The sequence below is a fragment of the Tyto alba genome, unplaced genomic scaffold (genome assembly GCF_018691265.1).
Source record: "Tyto alba isolate M040663 unplaced genomic scaffold, T.alba_DEE_v4.0 Super-Scaffold_20000042, whole genome shotgun sequence".
Classification (NCBI taxonomy): domain Eukaryota; kingdom Metazoa; phylum Chordata; class Aves; order Strigiformes; family Tytonidae; genus Tyto; species Tyto alba.
In genome coordinates this window covers 595118-613867 of record NW_024881293.1, presented here as the reverse complement: position 1 = coordinate 613867, position 18750 = coordinate 595118, and the positions used below count along the sequence as shown (strand labels likewise).

Here is an 18750-nt window from a genome sequence, read left to right as displayed (position 1 = left end):
TATCCAATCTGGTCTCGAAAACCTTCAAGGACAGAGATTGCACAGCCTCTCCAAAAAATGTGCTCTGCTGCAGGACTGTGCTTAGAGGTGAGAGGTTGAAACTTCTCTTAAGGAATACATTCCACAGACAGGCAGATACAGATGTATACACACACACACACACAAATATATGCACACAGAGGCAGGGAGGTGCTCACATTCACTGTGCGCATCTTCTGAGATAAACTCTTGAATTACTTGAGCTAAAAAGCCAGACTCTGCAGCAAGACCCCTAAATTCAGCCAACTGGGCCCCAAGGAGGCCTCTTAGCACTCCCAGACCAGATATTTTCATCCATTTTCCTGCCAGCACCACCACAGACACATTTGCATAAAGCCTGGGTGGAAACTCAATGAGGAAGAAAAGGAGGTGAAGGGCTCAGCAAGGAGACCAGTAGTTCTGGGAGTTGTCGTGTCCACAGCACAAGAAGATCTTCCATGCTGAGGTGATGGGAAGCTGAAGTAGGACAGACAGACCTTGGGGAGAAGTTAGTATAATACCCTTCTGCATGCTTTGGGCTGGAAAGGCTGAGCACAGAGTGGAGGAGGACTGAATCTGGTGTCCCCATCCTATACCACTCTGCTCCTTTAGATCCAGGCCTGGATCATGTTCCTTCACGTTTGGTCATTACTTGGAGCTCAGTCTCTGGAGAAGGGCTTCAGCCAGTGGCAGGTAATCCCAACAGCACGTCGAGAGCTTGTAGGACCTGTCAAGGGGCACCCTCAGAGAAGGTGGGACTCAGTGTGCAACTGTCTGCCTGCCCATATCCCAGTTTGGAGAGGATCGGAGAGGGAGCTATAAAATGAGTTTGAAAGTGCAAGGGCCGGGTACTTTGGGAGACAAATGGACATTTATTTAAGGACTCAGACAAGGAAGAAAAAAAAAAGCATGGAGGTCCAGGCACATCTCCCTGGCAGTCCCTCTGACTCTTGCATCATTTGCAGTGCCCTCAAATGGTTTTCAACGCCAGGTTTTCATTCCCTGACTGACAGCAGTGCTGGTTTTTAACTGAAATGCTCTTAAGCTATTCAGTGTAAGTAGGCATCCTGTGTGGGAAACTGCAGCCAGGACAGTGAAAATTTGTCAGAGGCCATAACAACTTTAACTATAGGCTTTCCTCATTCTGCTGCCTCTAGTAAGTCTGGAAACAGGCTCCTCCTTGCAAAATCAGGGCATGGAAGTCATTAAGTGTCTCCTGGCAGGGTGATTTCTGTGAAGGGTCTTTGGGCTGTTGTGAAGTGAAGGGCAAAAATCAGCACCACTCAGAGGCTGCTTTTGCTGAATAGGACCTTGCCCTGAGAGTAATGCTGCTGAGAGCAGAAGGGGAAGGTTCAGACTAAAGCAGGTGTTTGTGGATACTGGAGTGATTCAGATTGGTTTGGGAATGAGGAATTCACAGGTTGATGGTGCAAAAGATCAATGAATGCATCATCAAATAGGAGCTGATCCATAAAACAAATTGTCACCACTCAGCAGAGGGATTGTGCTGGGACCTCCCAAAGAGACAGTGATAAATGGAGCAGGGATCCCACTGGTCTGTGTTACCAACAACAAATGCCTTGGCCAAATGTGTTTGGCCAGAGGGTGCTGGTGTATCAGAGAATCCTCTCATGACCATAATGTGCTATACTGGTTTACACTGGCTAAGACCCACACTTCCCAGGTGGTTGGTATATGGAGTAGAAAGAGGAGCTGGTCCCCCTGTGAACTCACTATTCTAGTTGGCTGGGAAAAAGCTTCTCAAAAGTGTTTCAAAGCAAATAGGATTGATAGACAAAATAAGCAGAGTGGGAGAATGAAGAAGAGGTATGGGGCATGTGTGTGAGCCCAGCCACAAGTGAATGGGGGTTTGTGGGAGAAGGGTGCCAGGTGGGGAGTAACCCATGGCAGATGAGATAGATGTTCATGGACATTCAAGATTCAGCTGTGATAAACCTTTGCACAAGTGCATGAAGTAGTTTGAAGGAGGCCACTGTAGTGCCACAGGCTTCTTTGGAAATCCCAGACCTTCTGAATCAACCAATGTCATGGCCAGTCCTGCAGCGTACAGAGGAAAGGGTTAACACTTCCTAAAACCCTGTTGTGTTGGGAACCCAATAGAAAATCTGAAAGCAGGTCAGTACCTCAGCTGCTTCTGAATTCTCATTAATTTGTGTTCCCCTCTCATTTATTAATGGGCTGACTCACACTGTATTTGCTTTCCCTTTGCTGCAATTTGCAAAATTCCTTCTTATTCCCAGTAGCCCTCTTGGCAGTGTTATTTTTCTCTGTTTTTCCCTGGCCTTTATCATCTCCTTGCAGGTCTTAGCTGAGTTTGCATATTCTTGCTCAGTTCCCCTAGCTATTTCTTTTCAGCCTTTTTCTTTTCATCTTCAGGCCTCCTAAAGCATCCCTTGGGGCTGTCTCAGTGTCTCTGGGAGCAGCTGGGAGTATCCTACCACCCACTGTGCCCATGAAGGGGATTTTAATAGCTCCTTTAGTCCTCCATTCCCTTTTTCCTCCCAGTCCCATGTGGGGAGCCAGATGGCCTACCAAAAGCTTGGAAGCTCCCAGGGCTTGGAGCAACCTGGGAACCATGCAGGGAACCACAGGTCTCAGTAGCCTGCAGGTCCTGTGGAGATTCTGTTCTGCTCATTGCTGCCATCTTCTCCCAAATGCTCTGTGGGTTGCTTATTTCAGTGGACAGACTGGTTTCTTCACCTGTGCTCTGGCCAACACTGACCATCTTGCTCTGCCTGTGGTGGAGCCCAATCTCCCACCCAAGACTCAGGCAGCCTGTTACAGATGGCCTGACACTGGGGTCCCCGCACCATGGCATGTCCTTTGGTCCCCTCATTTGCCTCAGTCCCAGTATCTGTGCTCTCAGAGAGCAAGACCTGACTGTGTGAGCCCATCGGCAGGGGCACCGTTTGGCTGTATGAGCCCACCGCGAGGGTCCAGGTGGCGATATGAGCCTTTTGGGGCTCTACACATTTGCTTTCCCAGATGCTGGAGAGTGCAGCATGCCTGGTGGGGGTTCACCTTTTGGCGAGGCAAATGGGGAGAGAGGGGTATTTTTGTGGGTGCCAGCCTTGCCAGGCCTTCTGGGTGCTCCCCCTGTCCTTCCCCAAATTTGCCCACAAGAGGGAAGCAGTGACTTGCGGTGTCCGCTCCCACGCTGCATGGGTGTCGCAGGGTCCCTGCCACGGCGCCTGGGCTGCGTGGGGGCCCGTGGACTGCGTGGGGGCCATACCCACCCTGCACCGCACACACGCGCCGCTGGAGCCCAGTCACCTCGATGGGATGGCCAACAGTGGGTGTCTGGGGTTTGCCCACAGCATATCTCGCCCTTTGTGGGAAGAGCCTCAGGAGAGCATCATCTTGTCTTGCTGGCTTTTATTTTTTTTTGTGTGTCAAAAAGTGGAAAGATGTTGGTGCCCATTTTTTTGACCTCAGTGAGAGTTCTGTCCTCTTCTAAGGCTGGGTGAGACTTGTCACGGTACTGTGCCCATTAGAAGAAGACTGATCCTTCCCCTGTGACACAGGTAGTCTTGTGCTAGCAGAAGACAGGAACTAGAGGGTATTGTCCTTGAAAACCTTTTTCCATATTTCACTGAACCATCAGTCCTTGCCTACTGTGGAGCAAAGAAGCCTAAAGGGAAAAGGCTGAGGGAGTCCCTGGTATATGTACCAAGCTGATCCTTGGAAACTGATGCCTTTCCATGGACCTGGGGAAGGTAGACTAGTCCTGTCGGTGCAGGGGCTCTGCTCAGCAGTCTTGGATTCAAGGCAACAGCCCTGTTTCCAAATACTCCTGGGACCCAGCTCCAGGCAGACGGGCTCCAGTGACAGCTTTGCTCCCATGGAACTTATCAAGACATTTCCCACACTGAGGACCTATTGAGGTAGTATGGTTATCTCTGGTCAACTCAGGTGGATGAGAGGTCATCCTTTGTTCTGATATCCAAATAATTGGTTCATTGTTCATCATTTACTCAAATGTTGCCTGGACGACTTCAAAGATAAGCATGTCCCTTTGGGAAGTTCAAGAGAACTTGATAGCTGCCAGGGATTTCTGTCCCAGACCCTGAGTCTTTCCATTGCTCAAGAGATGCCCTGCTCTTTAGGCCATACTCATGCAGTTGTGATCCTCTCCTGGCTACCAGGGTCAGAGTTGAGGCTGGAAGCTGCTGTAAGATGAACCATCCCAGATCATGCCTCCCAGTGGGCAGCAGGCTCTGGGGTCTCCCACCTCCAATAAGCAGTTCATTCTTCCATGCAAAGTGGCCTTGCTCCAGCAAGGGCACGGAGATTGCTTGCTACGGAGAGCTGTAACTTCAACAAAGGCTTCCTTTCTCCAAACTGTGACACAATTGTTGGAGCTAAATAAATCTGTCATGCACAAAGCAAACTGCATTAAACAGAGTCCTCTCCCACTCTAGCCAGATAAAAGCTGAGCACTTTGAAAAGTGTTTAAAAACAATTTTTCATTGCCTTGTGTTCACTCTTCTCTCCTGTTGCATCCTCATTGCACTCACTCATTCAAGACCCTGCACAAGGACTTGGATTTCTAATAGGAACAAAAAAAGCAGAAGGGGAATAAACCCAGTGTTAAAACCCATTCAGAGCTTCTATTATTTGGGGCCAAAAGGGGAAGGTCCCTTGTAGGTCACTTTTAAATGTGTCTGTCTAGAGGCAAAGAGATTCAAAGTGCATTTATCATCCTTCTTATTCACCTCTCTGTTGTCCACAGCAACCCAGGGATTTTTTCCTGCTTTGTGATGTGGTGATTGCTACAAACCCATCTGGGATCAGCCACTGTGCGAGGAAGGAGGGCTCTCCTCTGCCTCACACATCATCAACATGGTTGTGAACTGCATACCACTGTTGCAGTGTTGGTGGTGACATGCAAGGTGGAAGGGGCCCGGGACGACTTGTCCCAAAACTCAGCTGGGCTGCAGAGCAGTGAAACCCAGGCTGTGGTGGGAGCAGCCAGCTGGAATCTTTTACATGTAGTAATTCACAAAAAATGGGGTTTCAGTAGGATCAAAAGGAGCTGTAAGTTCAGGTTTCAGTCATTTGGATGTATAGAAAAGTGTCAGCATAGTCCTGCTAGATGTTTCCAAGGTAAAATGTCTCATTTCAGAAGTGCCGGAGCATTTCATTAGACAGCCTTGAAACAAAATTCTTTTCCTATTTTCATAGGGCATTTTTATTTAAAGGCTGATCCAAAGCAGGAGAATATGAGGCTATGCAAAAACACTGGGTATCCCAGAGGAAAGGGTTCCTTTTGGGTCAAGGGGACAAATGACTCCAGAGAATCCTCTTGTGATGGTTCTGATCCCTGGGCTTGGTCCCCAGTCCCAGGGACCCTGACCCAGACATAGGCTGAACACGGGGAGAAACAACTGGTGCAGCAGATCAGCAGTCACAGCAAGCTTCAGGACTGGAGGGATGGTGAGGAATAGTAAAGAGGGAGCCATGGGAAATGGCATGGATGAGGGAGAAGAAAAGGTAAGGGCAGCATGTGGGTGGCAGCAAAGGAGGAGGAGAAGTGGGAGAGGCAGGTCTGCTTAGCTTTCAGTGGTGCAAATGAGGACATGGTGGGAGAGGAAGAGGCAAATCACAGAGTAAGGCAAACTGAGGCATGGATTGGAAGATTTGGGGTTTCCTCCCTCTTATCCTGGGGGGTTTTGCTGGGAAAAGGACCCCATGGTCCAGGGGTGAGGTCCATGAGGCTGGTTGAGACTCACTCAGGTTCAGGAGCACAGTTCAGTGTTGGGCAGCCAGGTTGTATGACCCAGAGCCTGGGGAGCACAGTGGCCATGTCTCTGGAGGGTTGTTGAGACTGGCAGGACCCACGTGTGCCAGTGGAATAGAGAAGGGGGTCGTGGGGTGGTCTCTTCCTATGACTCAACATCTCCAAGTCCGCATATTCTCCAGGATGCTGATGGGGGAGGGTGTCTCCCTCCTCTCTGGGACATCTGACCAGTGGCTGCTTGGCAATCTTTTCTCTCGTCCCACTAGGAACAGTCCTGGCTTCATGTCTTACCCCCATGGCATCCCTTTGCAGCCTTGTATCCCTTCACACACTGTGCAGGGCTGCTCTTCTCACTGAGGCCAACACTGTCATCTGTCAGTCAACACGGTGTTACTTCAGCTCCAGATCTGCACTGGTACCTTTTAGGTGCCCCCATCTCTTTCCAAACAGGTAGCTATAGATTAATGAGGTCTAGGGATAGTTAGAGAGTTATAAATATCTTGAGATGATGAATTTTAATCAGGAGCTTCTAACGAGCACAAGATGAAATCAGAAATGAGAATGATGGTCCCCCAATGGATCTTCATTAACAATTTAAATGACTGAGGTCTTAATTAAAGGGCTCAGGATTTAGCTGAGGGATTACAGATTGCCCAGGGGGAGAAATCAAAGATTTCAAAACCTGTTTTTTACAGAAGGTAACAAGCTTTTAAATTAGATTTTTTTTTTTTTTAATGAAAATGTTTTATCTGCTTTCTTCACTCATTTAAATGATGCTCAGATCTTGAAATCTGCAACCTTGGCCTGACAGCTCCCCTGCAACGTGCAAATCTCCACACTGCTCATATTACCACCTCACCTTCATGTCCCACTAAACACTGACCCTTGGGCATGGACAGCACGAGGGTATTCATGTTCCACTTAGGGAACCCCCCAGGGATTCCTGATCTCAGTGGAGATGTCTGCAGGAAGACATTGAGATGGGCCCAATCTCCCATCAGCTTTATGACTCTTCCCCATTGCTTAATTGTTCTGAAATATTTTTCCTAGATAAAAAATACTGCGTATGATCAACCTGTGTTTGTAAAAAGTTTTCAGATATACAAAATGAGATTATTTTTGACAATTGTAGTATTTGTTCATGCTTAACCCCAGGCCCATTGCCTATGGCACACATGCCTCTAGACAGCATTCTTCCTTCCTAGGCAAATATTAGTCTTCTCTGCAGCACCTAACCCAGAAATTTTCTTCCTTCTTGGGATGGACTGACCCTCTTGTCTCTACACCTACCTGCCACCGACACATCTCCACCTTGTCCATGCAGCCTGTTGTGTGGGTGGCTCTCCTGAGGCTGAATTACCTGGGTGTTAGGGTAACGCCTGAAAGCTGGTGATGGTAATCCACCACAGTGACCTCTGTTAACGCCAGGGTCTGCCTGTGACTGTTGTCTGTCATGCCTAGTTGACACAAGGAGGGAGGGGATGCTCAGAGATAGTTGCATGAGAGAGCTCCAGAGGGCTCTCCAGAGGGCAGAGGAAAAGTTTCAGGCCATGGGGCAAAGATGAGTGCTCAGACCACCCGATCCAGTGCTTCATTCCCAGGAGAGGGACAGACAGGTGGAGCCAGAGAGGGAGATGCTGCAGAGGGACGGATGGAAAGAGACACCCAGGGTGAACAGTCAAGCGGGGAATGGCTTCTAAACCTGTGGCTGGGGCTGACTCCTGGGTCTGATGAGGCTCAGGAGCAGATCTAGCGCAGAAGGAAGGACACGTCTGTGCTGTGCTTTACAGAAACTGTTCTTCACAAGCATCTCCATTCTGAGTGACTCCTGAGTATCTGCTGCTCCCACTGCAAGAAGCTCATCTGCATGGGTAGTTTGAAGAACCTGTGTGAAGAACAAGCCATTTAAGAAGAGCAGAAATACCAGAGATGGATTTCCTGGATTTCTGCGCCGGGAAGAACAGCCTCTGTGGGGATCCTCTGCTACTTAATAAAGGTCTGAACTTCCCCATGCAGCCTACAGACATCTGTGAAGTCTTAGATCCTCCACCCTCCTCCTAAAAATCTCCCAGGAACATCATATCGCTGAAAACTGCACTAGATGTTTGGAGATGAAGCTGGGCAAGCTTTCAGAGGGCTGAGAGATACACAGAGGCACAGAGTGCTATCCCATGACCTCTGTTTTATTAGGAAACTTGGCTAAAATGGATGGATGCACTTGGAAACTGAAGCAGGAGACCTTTCCAAAGGGGCTGGCCTGGCTGAATGCAGTCTGCTTCGGAGCTAAGATAAAAGGCACTATAAAACCTGCAAAAGCCCCTGAACTGGTGTGGTGAGTCTCACCCTGGGCTCCAGGTCACAGAGTTGCTGTGACTGCAGCGAGAAGATGAAACTGCAGCTGGGAGCTCTGAGCAGCCGCAGCATGGGGCATCCTTACCTCCGAGGGGGCCAGCTTGGGACCCCAGAATTCCTGCATGGACACGGCACCTCCAGGCTCAGCCATCTCTACACGGCTCCCACAGGACCCTGGGGTGACACCAGACGAACGCTGGGTTCTACGTGGCTCCAGGTATGAGGGTAGAGGGACAGGATGCAGTACGAACGAGCACGGGCTCTGGAAGGGTCCTGCACGGGAGTGGGGGCTGGCTACCAACCTGGGGATTTGGCTCTGTGTGAGAGGCACGGGCATGCAGAAAAACTGCCGTGGAGTCCTCCCTCTTCTTCACACTCATAAGAGTGAGGCACAGTCCCAAAACCAGTGTCCATGTGCTTCTGTCCTTGCTTTCTACACCAAAGGTATCACAGCCCCGGCATCTTGGCTTGCCCAGCTTCAGGGAAGCTGGAGGGAGATGCTGGGTCCTCTGAGGAGCTAAAGGACCATCAGTGACCCCTAAATTGTGTCCTTTGGGAGGGAGAATCAGGCTGTGGGAAGAATAGGCAAAAACCTGTTATCCTGAGATGATGAGCAAGAGAAAGTGAGTCCTTCCATGGCATGGCAACTCTGAGCAAACGGGCTGCCTCACCTCCTGTGCCTGCTCCCTCTTCTGCATTCTTGTCCTTGCCCTGGCACCATGCTTGGCCCCTCTCCTGGTGAGCCCTGCTGCACCAGGCGACTGCCCTGGGCTGCACAACCAGATGATAAATAGTCCCCACAGCAGGCACGGGCACAGGGCGGGGCTGATTTATCCTCCTCATGCTTGGTGTGCTGAGGATTCCTTGTTACTGAGCCATGTCTCCAGACACGTGCTTGGGCTTCTGCGGAGATGGTCTGTTATCTGTCCCAGACAGTGAAGATTTGGCAGGAGGGTCCTTGCCCATCCTCTCATGGGAGACTGCTGAGGACCTGGGGGAATCTGGACACCTCTGTGGCATAATGGGTGGGAAGGTTGCACAGTAGTTTTGGGTCTGCACAAAATAGAGCCTTGTCTCACTTCCATCGCTTGCCAGTGAGATGCTAGGAGAGAAGTATTGTCTCAAGAACAGGGCTGGTTTTGTTGTGCAAAAAGCCCTGGAGATGCTGGGGGGGAGTTTCTCTGGGGATGCAGGGATGTGTCTGGAGGGAGATGGATGGGGCTGGTGAAAGGATGGATGAGAAATGGTGGCTCCTTCCAGCCACAGAAAGTTGTTTTTATCACCCTTAGTGTGGCAGGTGCTTTCAAATCTCAAGGAGACCAGCCTTGTCTCAAAAAGCCTGCTGTCTGCAGATGAGGACAAGCATGATGGTGAGGGCTGAGACCCAGCACTAGGCAACATCAATAGAGATGTTAATGACTTTAAAGGGAATCTACCCTGTTATTTTCCTCCTCCTGTTGATCTGTTCAAGGCTTGGTGACTGTATGCCCTTGTGAGTGTTTTGGAAGGGGCAGCAATCTCCTGCCTGAAGAGGCAAGCTGTCTATGCAAGCTGCAGAGTTCACAAGATGGCCCTTGTGGGCATGCCTGATGGGCGACAGGGAATGGTTGCAAACAGGGAATGACCCCTAGAAGACCCCACCAGAAAGGGTGGCCCAGCTGGGACCTGGAAGGGGATTCTGGGGTCAACCCAGACCCATCTTCACCTCTTCTGTAAATGAGCCCCATGCTCCTCATGGCTGAGGCCATGCATCCTCTAAAAAATGCCCCTTCCATTCAGTAGTGATGCTGGCCCCCAGTGCAGTTCCAGGTGCTGGGGGCACCTTGCACACCCCTAGCTGCTGCCCGTGCTTGTCCTGTTGCAGAAACCCGGCTGGAGCCGTGCCTGTGGCGCACCCGCCACCGCCTGTACCGATCACATCGCTGTCCCTGCAACCCAGCGTGAGAGGGTGACTTCACCGGCTGCCTGGGGCTGGCTCAAGAGGGGCAGCAGCTGCAGGTCTGGCGGGGACTTACACCTATCACTCTGTAACTTCTGACGGAGGCTGGATTTGCTGAAATGTTCACTGGATTTTTTCCAGCCTGCTGGGGCCCATAAATCTGGCTGTGCAGAGGCTGCTCCTGCTCCTTCCCCTCAGTGAGCGGGGCTGGTATTTTTCTTGGAGGGCGAGACTGGTTGCAACTCTCCTTCCAGCACCTGCTGCTCCACCTCGAGCCACATTCCAGAGTGGTGGCGGAGAATGGGTCTGTCTCTGCCAACTGGGGATGCTGCGGCCTCTGAGCTGGCCCCTCTTCCCCCAGCTTCACTGCAGCAAAGCAGTGAGAAGGTGCTGGTCTCCTCCCTGCTCCCACAGAAGCTCTTTTTCTCCAGCCGTCAATCTGCTTCGGAGTCGGAGGGTCTGGCTGAGTGCCTGTTAGGGGAAGGACTCTGAAGTCCATCCCTGATGGCTTCTTCTTGGACAGAGGGACCAGAAACAACCTGCAGATACTGAACATCATGTTCAGCATCAATTCCCGGGGGGACTGCCCTGCCTCAGCTGGGGGTTTGCTGTGGAGCAACTGCTCCAGGGCATTTCATAGGACTCTCCTCCCTCTTTTGTCATGGGTCTCTCTGTGTGCCTCTCATCTGGAGCTCAGGAGGTCTTGTTGCTGGCATGGGGAGCTCCCAGATCATAAGAAACAATCTGGGATGATGTCTCCCCCCTGCATGGGCCATCCTGATCTCCAGGTGGGTTGAGCACCAGCTGTGGCCGAGGGATCAGCAGAGCTGGCTGGGAGTCACAGCAAACGAGAAGGAGGGAGGCGGCTGGGCTGGGGCAGCCTGTCTGTGCCAGGTCTGGATGCCCATCGTTTATGGGAACCTCCATCATTTAACATTTCTCTCACAGGCTGGGATCTGCAATATCTCAGTTGCTTTTCTTTCATTGATCCTTTACCAGTTCCTCATGCCTTGCTCCAGAGATCACCTTTGAGTGAGGAGCTCTGTTTTGGCCGTTGTTCACGAGAGAGGACTGTGGTGCCACTAAGAGATGCTTCAATACTGAGCGAGTGTCCAAGCAGCTCCTTCTTGCTCACCTCCCACCACAGTCCACTTGTCCCCATCACCTGAACAGTTTTCTCTGTCTGTTAGCAATTTCCAGATCCCCCATGGTCTCACTGTCAAGTATGTGCAAGTCCCAGGCGATGTGGGATGAGGTATGGTGGGCTGAGGGATGTTGGGCAAACCTCATGGTTCTTCCTGCTGAAAGCTGCCTGGGCTGTGCAAAGGGAATTGTGTGCATGTAAAAGAGGGCACTGAGATGCACCCCCTGGGCAGTGCGTGGAAAGCTAACATTGGAGAGCTCTTCCACTACATGCCTCACTGTAATTAGCCTCTGGATTTCCTTGCAGAATGAGCAATCTTTTCAGTAATCTGCCAGAGCAGAGTTATGGGCATGTCAAGCTGGCATAAGGGGGCTGTAAAACCAGACCTGCCTGACCCACAGTCATCATTTGTCAAACGGAAACCATCTGGCCAGAGAAAAAGGGATTTATTTGCTTCTTCCTTCATCCCATTCTTGCAGGCAGAACGTCAGTTCCTTAGGGAGTCTCCTGCCCCACTGCTGCAAAAAGCAGCCATTTGTGCCTCGTCTGGCTCTATTCCCTGATGCTCCTAACCCAGCACCAAGCTCCATGCAGGTATCCTAAAAACCTGCACTTTCTAGTCCCAGAAATGTCCTGCACTTGTCCCTAGTAGCACAGGGACAAATTAGGAGAGTTTTGCACTGGCTTCAAATGGCTCTGTTCTCCTGGCCTGCTCTGCATGGAGCTGGGATCCCTCTGCTGTGGTTTACCCAGGTAAACATCCTACACCTTTTCCAAATCTTTTTTGTTCTGTTTGTTTCCAGGAATGTTTCATAGGAGGTGTTTAACTCCAGCTGTGGCCAAGGATCATCTCCAGCAGCATGGCTTTTCTACTGACCATCCCCGCTGAATATCATGAACCAGGAAAAGGTCATATAATGGCCCCTAAAGGAAAAACCCAGTTCCCCAACCCCCTCCTGTAAGATGTCAGGTATCTTACAAACAGATCAAGGACTTGGGATGCAAATCCATTCAAATTTAACAGTGCTTTCCCTTGAGTAGCTGAATTTGGCCTGAAAGATTCAGCCAAATTCCTGGTCTTCCTGGTGCACTGTGGAGACTTGATGAGACCTTTCAGTTCCTGCCACTTTCTGCCCACATCTGTTCCCCCTTTATCTGACCCTATCAATGCCAGCAGCACTGGGCCACCTTTATTGTGCACCAGTTTGGATGCCCAGCTCATGACAGTGTCATGTCCCATGGTAGATGACTCATTTGGGACCCGCCCCAAGTGTCATTCTGAGATTTCCACTCCAGACAAATTATTAGCTCCCAGCCTTGATGGATGTGCTCGCTAGCCTTAGGTTACTTATGAAGCATCTTTCTTCTGTAGTTTCTGATTAAAAACATCTTTCTGTTTCATCTTTATGGGATGTACAGCACTTACTGTTGGACTGCAGCTTCATTTAACCTCTTCGGCCTAAGTTAGCCAAAAATAACTAAACATAGTAGGTTTTCAGAAATGTAGCTACCTCCTCACTGTGTCTTTTGGATGTGGAGTGACACTCTTCTCAAGTGTTGGTTGTTTGCCCCCCTGAGAAACCCCACTTGTCCAGGCACTGCCAGCACACTGGAGTGCTCTTTGCCTCCAGGAACTTTTTGTGGACTGGTGGTCATGAGGGCTAAACTCAACAAAAGACTGGGGAGGCTGATGTGTGCTTGGGGTGTCCCCATCTGCTCCGCTTGGGTATTGGGCACCTTAACATCTGCAGCTCACTGTGTCTCACCTGAGGGCAGCTTGGCCAAAGGCCACAGAAACTCTGTCTTACCCATCACTGGGGGGTGGTGTCACTGCTCAGTTTATGCATGAGAGTCTACTCGTTAGAGCAGTTGGCCTGTAACCAGAAGACTGGTTTTCTAGGCTCCTGCCACCAGAGGAAACTCTTAGGAAGGGCCTCATGTACAGCTTATACAGCTCCCTGAGGAGCTTCCTTGTTGGAGATTAGCAAAAATGAGGATATCAGACCCTTGGCTTGGGCGGTCAAGGATCTCTTCTGACCCCTAAGTGAGAACCTATGTTCTGGAGAGGAGCTCCAAAGGAACGCAGCCCTTCCTGACCGAAAGAGAAAGCATCAGTCCCTGTGCCAAGTACAGAAGGCTGTCTTCACCTCCAGTCAACCTCCTAATGGTTCGGTGGGCACTGCAGAGACCAGATGAGAGACAAGTCCAGCACTGTCCTGCCTCTGGTGTTTCCTACTGTGTCCTGGCACAGCATGCTGCCCAACCTGAGCCAAGCCCCACATTTCATGGACAGGACATGCAGGTGCCTGAATCTGCTCCTAGAGCTGAGACCTCCCATTGGGTTTTGCCTGGTGGATCAGTGCAAGGTGTAAGGTCTGCTGGAGAACAGGCTCGTGTTCAGCTCCAGCTGGACGACTGTCAGGCCAAGGCAGGGGAGCTGCAGGGGAGTGTGTGTGTGCGGGATACTGAGGCTGCAAGAGCAGAGCTTGAGGGGGGCTGGGTTACAGTGTGCACCCAGATTGATGTTTCAGAGTGGCTGGAAGCGCTGCCTGGTGTTTACTTCCTTTCTTTCATCACTTTCTGATCCAAAGAAACAGCTGAAATCTCTGAAAACATTGAACTTAGAAGGAAAAAAAAAAAAAAAAAAAAAAACAACCAAACCAAAACAAACAAAAAAAAACCCAACAGCCCCAAAACTAAAAAGATCAAGAGAGTTTGGAGGGCTTTATATTCCAAGAATCCGGGATTATTTTTGGGAAGGCAAGTGTGGCAGAGAAGCAAAAGGCAGAAGATAGTCCCTGCCTCTGATCCTATCAGGCTGTGGGTGCTGTAAGGCCAGCCCGTCTCCTGGATCCAACTGGGCAGATCCCAGGCTGTGGAGAGCCAAAACTCAGATTTATATCTACAGTTTCCCATTATCCAACTGTCCTGCTGGAACAGCACCAAAACACAGTGCCGGGAGTTTTGTAACACTATTTTCTACTGCAGTGCCTGGAGCTTGCACATCCTGCACCCAGCCTGGGCTTCCTGGCACCGTCAAAGGGTCACATCAGGCCAAAGGGATATTGCCTCTCCTGCAGCACCCCAGATATTCAGATCCTAGATGAACAGAAGCTCTCCAATGTTGTCACCAAGAGGTAAGAGAGGAGATGATACAGTCAGATGCTGGGCCTGGAGGAGGGGATGTGTCCCAGATTCATTGCTTTTTCCTAGGGTGTCTGCTAGGATCGTGCAGGGTCATTTGTACCTCTTCCCTGACCCTGGCTTCAATTTTGCCCTTCAGCTCTGAAAGTTCTTCCTTCCCTCTCCAGGAATATTTCTCCAGCAGGGAGCCAGGTTCTCGCCAAAGACTATGAAATAAGGCAAACTGCCACCCATTGTGCCCACAGTATAAATATGCTGCAGTGAGAAACACTAGAAACATTACGCTTTGGGGCAAATCAAGTCACAGTGGCCAGCACTGGATTAACTCCCACCAGCATGACAGCTAAAGGCAGAGATGTGATCTGTTGTGCTAATGCTGTTAATTTTCCTATAAAACTACAGCATCACTAAGTATGGGGACCCCTTTCCACTTGGCTACTCTACAAAGCACTGCTGGCCTGTCTAGACAGGTGGGGAAAAAAAATCACCTTGCTGACCAGGAAAAGCCCATATATATTGTCCTGCAATGTTTGCAGGGAGAGGAGCTGGGTAGCCGCTGCTCTTCAAGGAGAAGATTTTTGCACATCTGCAAAACAACGTTGTCTGCAGTCAAGGTGCATTTTTAAAATGGTTTCTGAGGTGACAAAAAGTGGCCACTCGGTGGGTTTCTGCATGTAGCACCTTGCTCTTTAAGAACACAACAGTGATTTAGAGAAATAACTGGTTAAAAGCTATTACCCCCTCACTCTGAACTCTAAAGCACTTTAACAGAGCGACCGTATGAGGCGAAGGCATCCTGAGTTTGGCTGGTCCAAGCAAGGTGGGTGATTCACCCTTGCCCAGAAGGAGCGTGCTGTCTGCTCCCCTTGCCAGGAGGCTGCTCTGACTCCAGACAGCGGCCGTCTCGTACAGGGGTTGCACAATCCTGCTTGGCAGCTTAGGCTGCAGGGTTGCAAAACATGAAGCTGTCCGTGGCGGTCACACTCCAGCAAGTCATCCAAGAGCAAGCCATTGAGCTCATCTGTCAGGGGTGCCAGGCTTTCCAAAAGCACAAAGATATCAATAAACAGCGTTGGGTAAATTGGGAAAGTCCGTATTTCCTACTGAAACTGGGCAAGGAAAGCAGCTACTGCAATGCCTCCAATATTGTAGATGTCAAGGCGTGTGCAAGGTGCTGGCTGCTGGCAGAGAGAGGGAGGAATTGGAAGTGAGAAGGGATCATTTCTCATTTTTCAATACATTTTTCATTAATAAAGCACCTGTGTGAGTGTACATCAGACCCCCTCTGCGGTGAGGAGAGGTGGAGCACCGTGCTGGGTGGTTGTGCTGGCTCCTATCAGCAGGCAGGGCTGTTCTGATCTAATGTGGTCAGATGTAATCCCACACAATTATGAACAAGCGGTGTTTTCCTTGGAAATAAAGGGCCTCCTTTCAAAATATCCCATTTTTATGAAATATTGTTTCCTGCTGCCAAGTTTGATTGGGATTTTTTCCAAAAATTTTGATTTTTTAAATTCTTTTTTTTTTTTTTTTTTTTTTTTTTTAAATCCAAAACTTTCCCAGAAAAGTCTGTCAGAGAGAATGGAAAGAGAGTGAAGAGAATGTGTTTTCTGTTGTGTCAGCAGTGCACCCAGAGTCAGTGTGATGAGTAACCTTGGTTAATTAGCAAACAAAGATAATGTGCCATCCCAGAATGATACAGTTGCTATTACTGTGCACTGACAGCTCCCAGCAGACTGTGACTGTAAACCTGATGCCAGCTGAAAAACCAAGAGACTAGAACCTGAAACTGTTCAAACCTCTTCTGATTGCTGTTAAGAAGTTAAGTAGCTTGTCCTTAGAAATTACGTGAAAGTACAAAATTTAAGATATGTGTGGAGGGCCAGGGAGGCTGACATCCTGCACACAACACTCTTTCTGCCTGCTTGGCTGGCAGACCAAATTATCCCATTTGCACTGATTTTTTGCAGCATCCCTGAGGTCCCCAAGAAACATTTCTCTTCCCTTCATCTCTGAGGACTGGCTGTGTCTCTGTGCCCTGCTCTTCCCAGATCCCAGCCCCAGTTGCGGATTTCTCCTGCCTGCATCCATCTCTGCCATGCAACCATCTCCCCTTCCTTAGGGCAGCACCAGGGAGGTGCAATCTGGCCCATCCTCCAGATCAGTTTTCCTCCCTGGAAAGATCTGAAGCAACTTGCAACCATGTAGGCTTGGGGCAGGAGAATGTACTTGTGTGTGTTGTCGTGTTGGCCGCTAAAACCAAACTAGAACAGTCCTGCTAACAAACAGCACAGAGGAAACTGAAGAGGAGGGAGCCACAAAGTGCTGGTGCAGCAGAGGAGATTGCATGCTGAGGAGATGAAAGGTACTTCCTTGGGTATTTCCTCACTGCAGGGACACGGTGGAAGTTGAGAAACTTCTCGTGTGGGTCCAGCTCCCAGCAGGGGACAATGTGCAGCTTTGTGCTCAAGCATGCAATATACAGCCAGTAATGCTGTAATAAAGTGGCAGAAAAGCATGGAAAAAGCAAAACCCAGCAGACAAATCATCAGCACCCACCATAGCACATGCAGCACTGTTGCCTAATGTACAGAAACTGGATTAGGAATATTTCCCAGAAAAGGAAAGTAAGAAAACATCTTTCTCCGGGGCTAGTTTCTCCCGCACGGATGGGATTGTTAAACTGGTGTAGGATAGCTTTTCCAAGGATGTGATAATGGCCAGGGTCCCTGTGTCATTAAAATTACCAGCCTATTTTTTAAATGGCATAGTTTGCAGATTGAACTTTAAAGATCCTTGACCAGTCATTACAAAGTTTCCTAGAAAATTTTAGCATGTGAGCTTGTTGTTGGTATGTAATACCAATAAGCAAGTCTCAATGCTGGTGCTTTCCATCCCCAACACTGTAAGTAAGAACACCAGAGGTTCCTCTTTCCTGTGAAAAGCCCATAAACCATCCAGGTAATTAATTTTCTGCTTTTGAGGAGAGCTTAATCTGGCAAGGAGTTCAAGGCAGGAGCATTAGCAGAGCTCAGCTTCTGATGAACCCCATGAGAGATGGATGTACCTTCTCCTAGGGGCCCGCTCAGCTGGGAGGCAGCTAGTGAAAGCAAAATAGGCTTCCTAACAGGAATCACATCCTGAGTCATTATTTTCAGATATTTGAGTGTCAGCCAAGGACATACAGTAAGTATGTCCCAGCATGAGCCCTGTTGATTATATCGTCCTGTTATTTCAACGTGCATGAGGTCACTGCCTATCCTGGGCTTTGTGTGGTTGACCCAGCTCTGCCTGACTTCTCCCCAGACCTCAGTGCCATCCAGCAACAAGCAGGGCCCCATGCATGTCTCAGAAAATGAGGAAGTGTTGTTGAATACCAGGTTACCAGCATTACATCATTTCCCTGTTCAGCACTCGATGTGTTAAGGTTTCACCGTGAGCTGTGGTGTTTCCACATGGGACATCCTCTGGACAAGGGTGGCTTTGGTTACTCAGGGACCTAGAGGCTTTTCTGACTGCTCTTACAAACCAGATGGGTTATTGCACAAATTGCATCAGGCATTGCTACCTTCTCCTTCAGGAGGTGCAGAGGGGAGGCCGGGGTGTTGTTTGTGTCCTGTCTCACTGTTGCAGTAGTTGTCTTAAGGGAGCCAGGTAACAGCTTCTTCCATATGCTGGGATTGGTGACCTGCAGGTCCCTGTGAGGTAATATGATGAAAGAAAACCACACATTTGGCCAAGTCTTTTTGCGCCGTTTGCTCCTCATTGACGACTGCTGACTGTGCCCCAACCAGCTCCCCTGTGCAGGCGGGTTGGCTGGTGGCAGCAGGTCACCGTGGAGGTGCTCCTGTATGCTGAGAGCAAGACCTCTGAGTTCATGGACAGCTGGTGGTGGCCTCTGTGTGAATCCAGATATTGGTCCCAGGTCAACTGGGCTAAATTGGCCATTTGGCTCAACAGACTGAGTTATGCCTGCCCACCACACCGTTCCTTTCATGTCCCCAGTCTCAGTGTCATGCCAGCTCTTGGTCCTGAGAGGTACGAGCACCAGCTGCCCTGCAGACCTCACACCCTGGGTTGAGTGCCTTGTGCATGATCCACGATGGGTCCCTTGTTCAGGCTTGGATTTTCGATGCTGCTGCTAAAGTGGGTGCGTGCACACATCAGGGGTTTGTTAAGGTTCAATGCAACAACGTGGCACATCATCTATGGGCCAGTGCCCATCTCCAAGGGGTGACACATCTTCCCCCTGTGCTGCTTCTCCCCTCTGTCCCTTCCTTTGCCCCTCCTGCTGAGCCCAAAGAGGAACAAATGACTCCGCGGCAGCTTGCTGCATTTTTCCGGGGGCTGGGGGATCCCCTCCCCCCTGCGGCCGCTGCTGTGTGTGAGTGT

At 49.9% G+C, this 18750-nt stretch overlaps 1 long non-coding RNA gene across 1 annotated transcript; it reads left to right on the top strand.

The window, feature by feature from the left end:
- Positions 1-8117: 8117 nt before the first annotated feature.
- LOC116962688 lies at positions 8118-12621 on the top strand. The gene is made up of 2 exons (XR_004407730.2): positions 8118-8348; positions 12018-12621. It is a non-coding gene; the product is annotated as an uncharacterized LOC116962688 (long non-coding RNA).
- The last annotated feature ends 6129 nt before the right edge of the window (positions 12622-18750 follow it).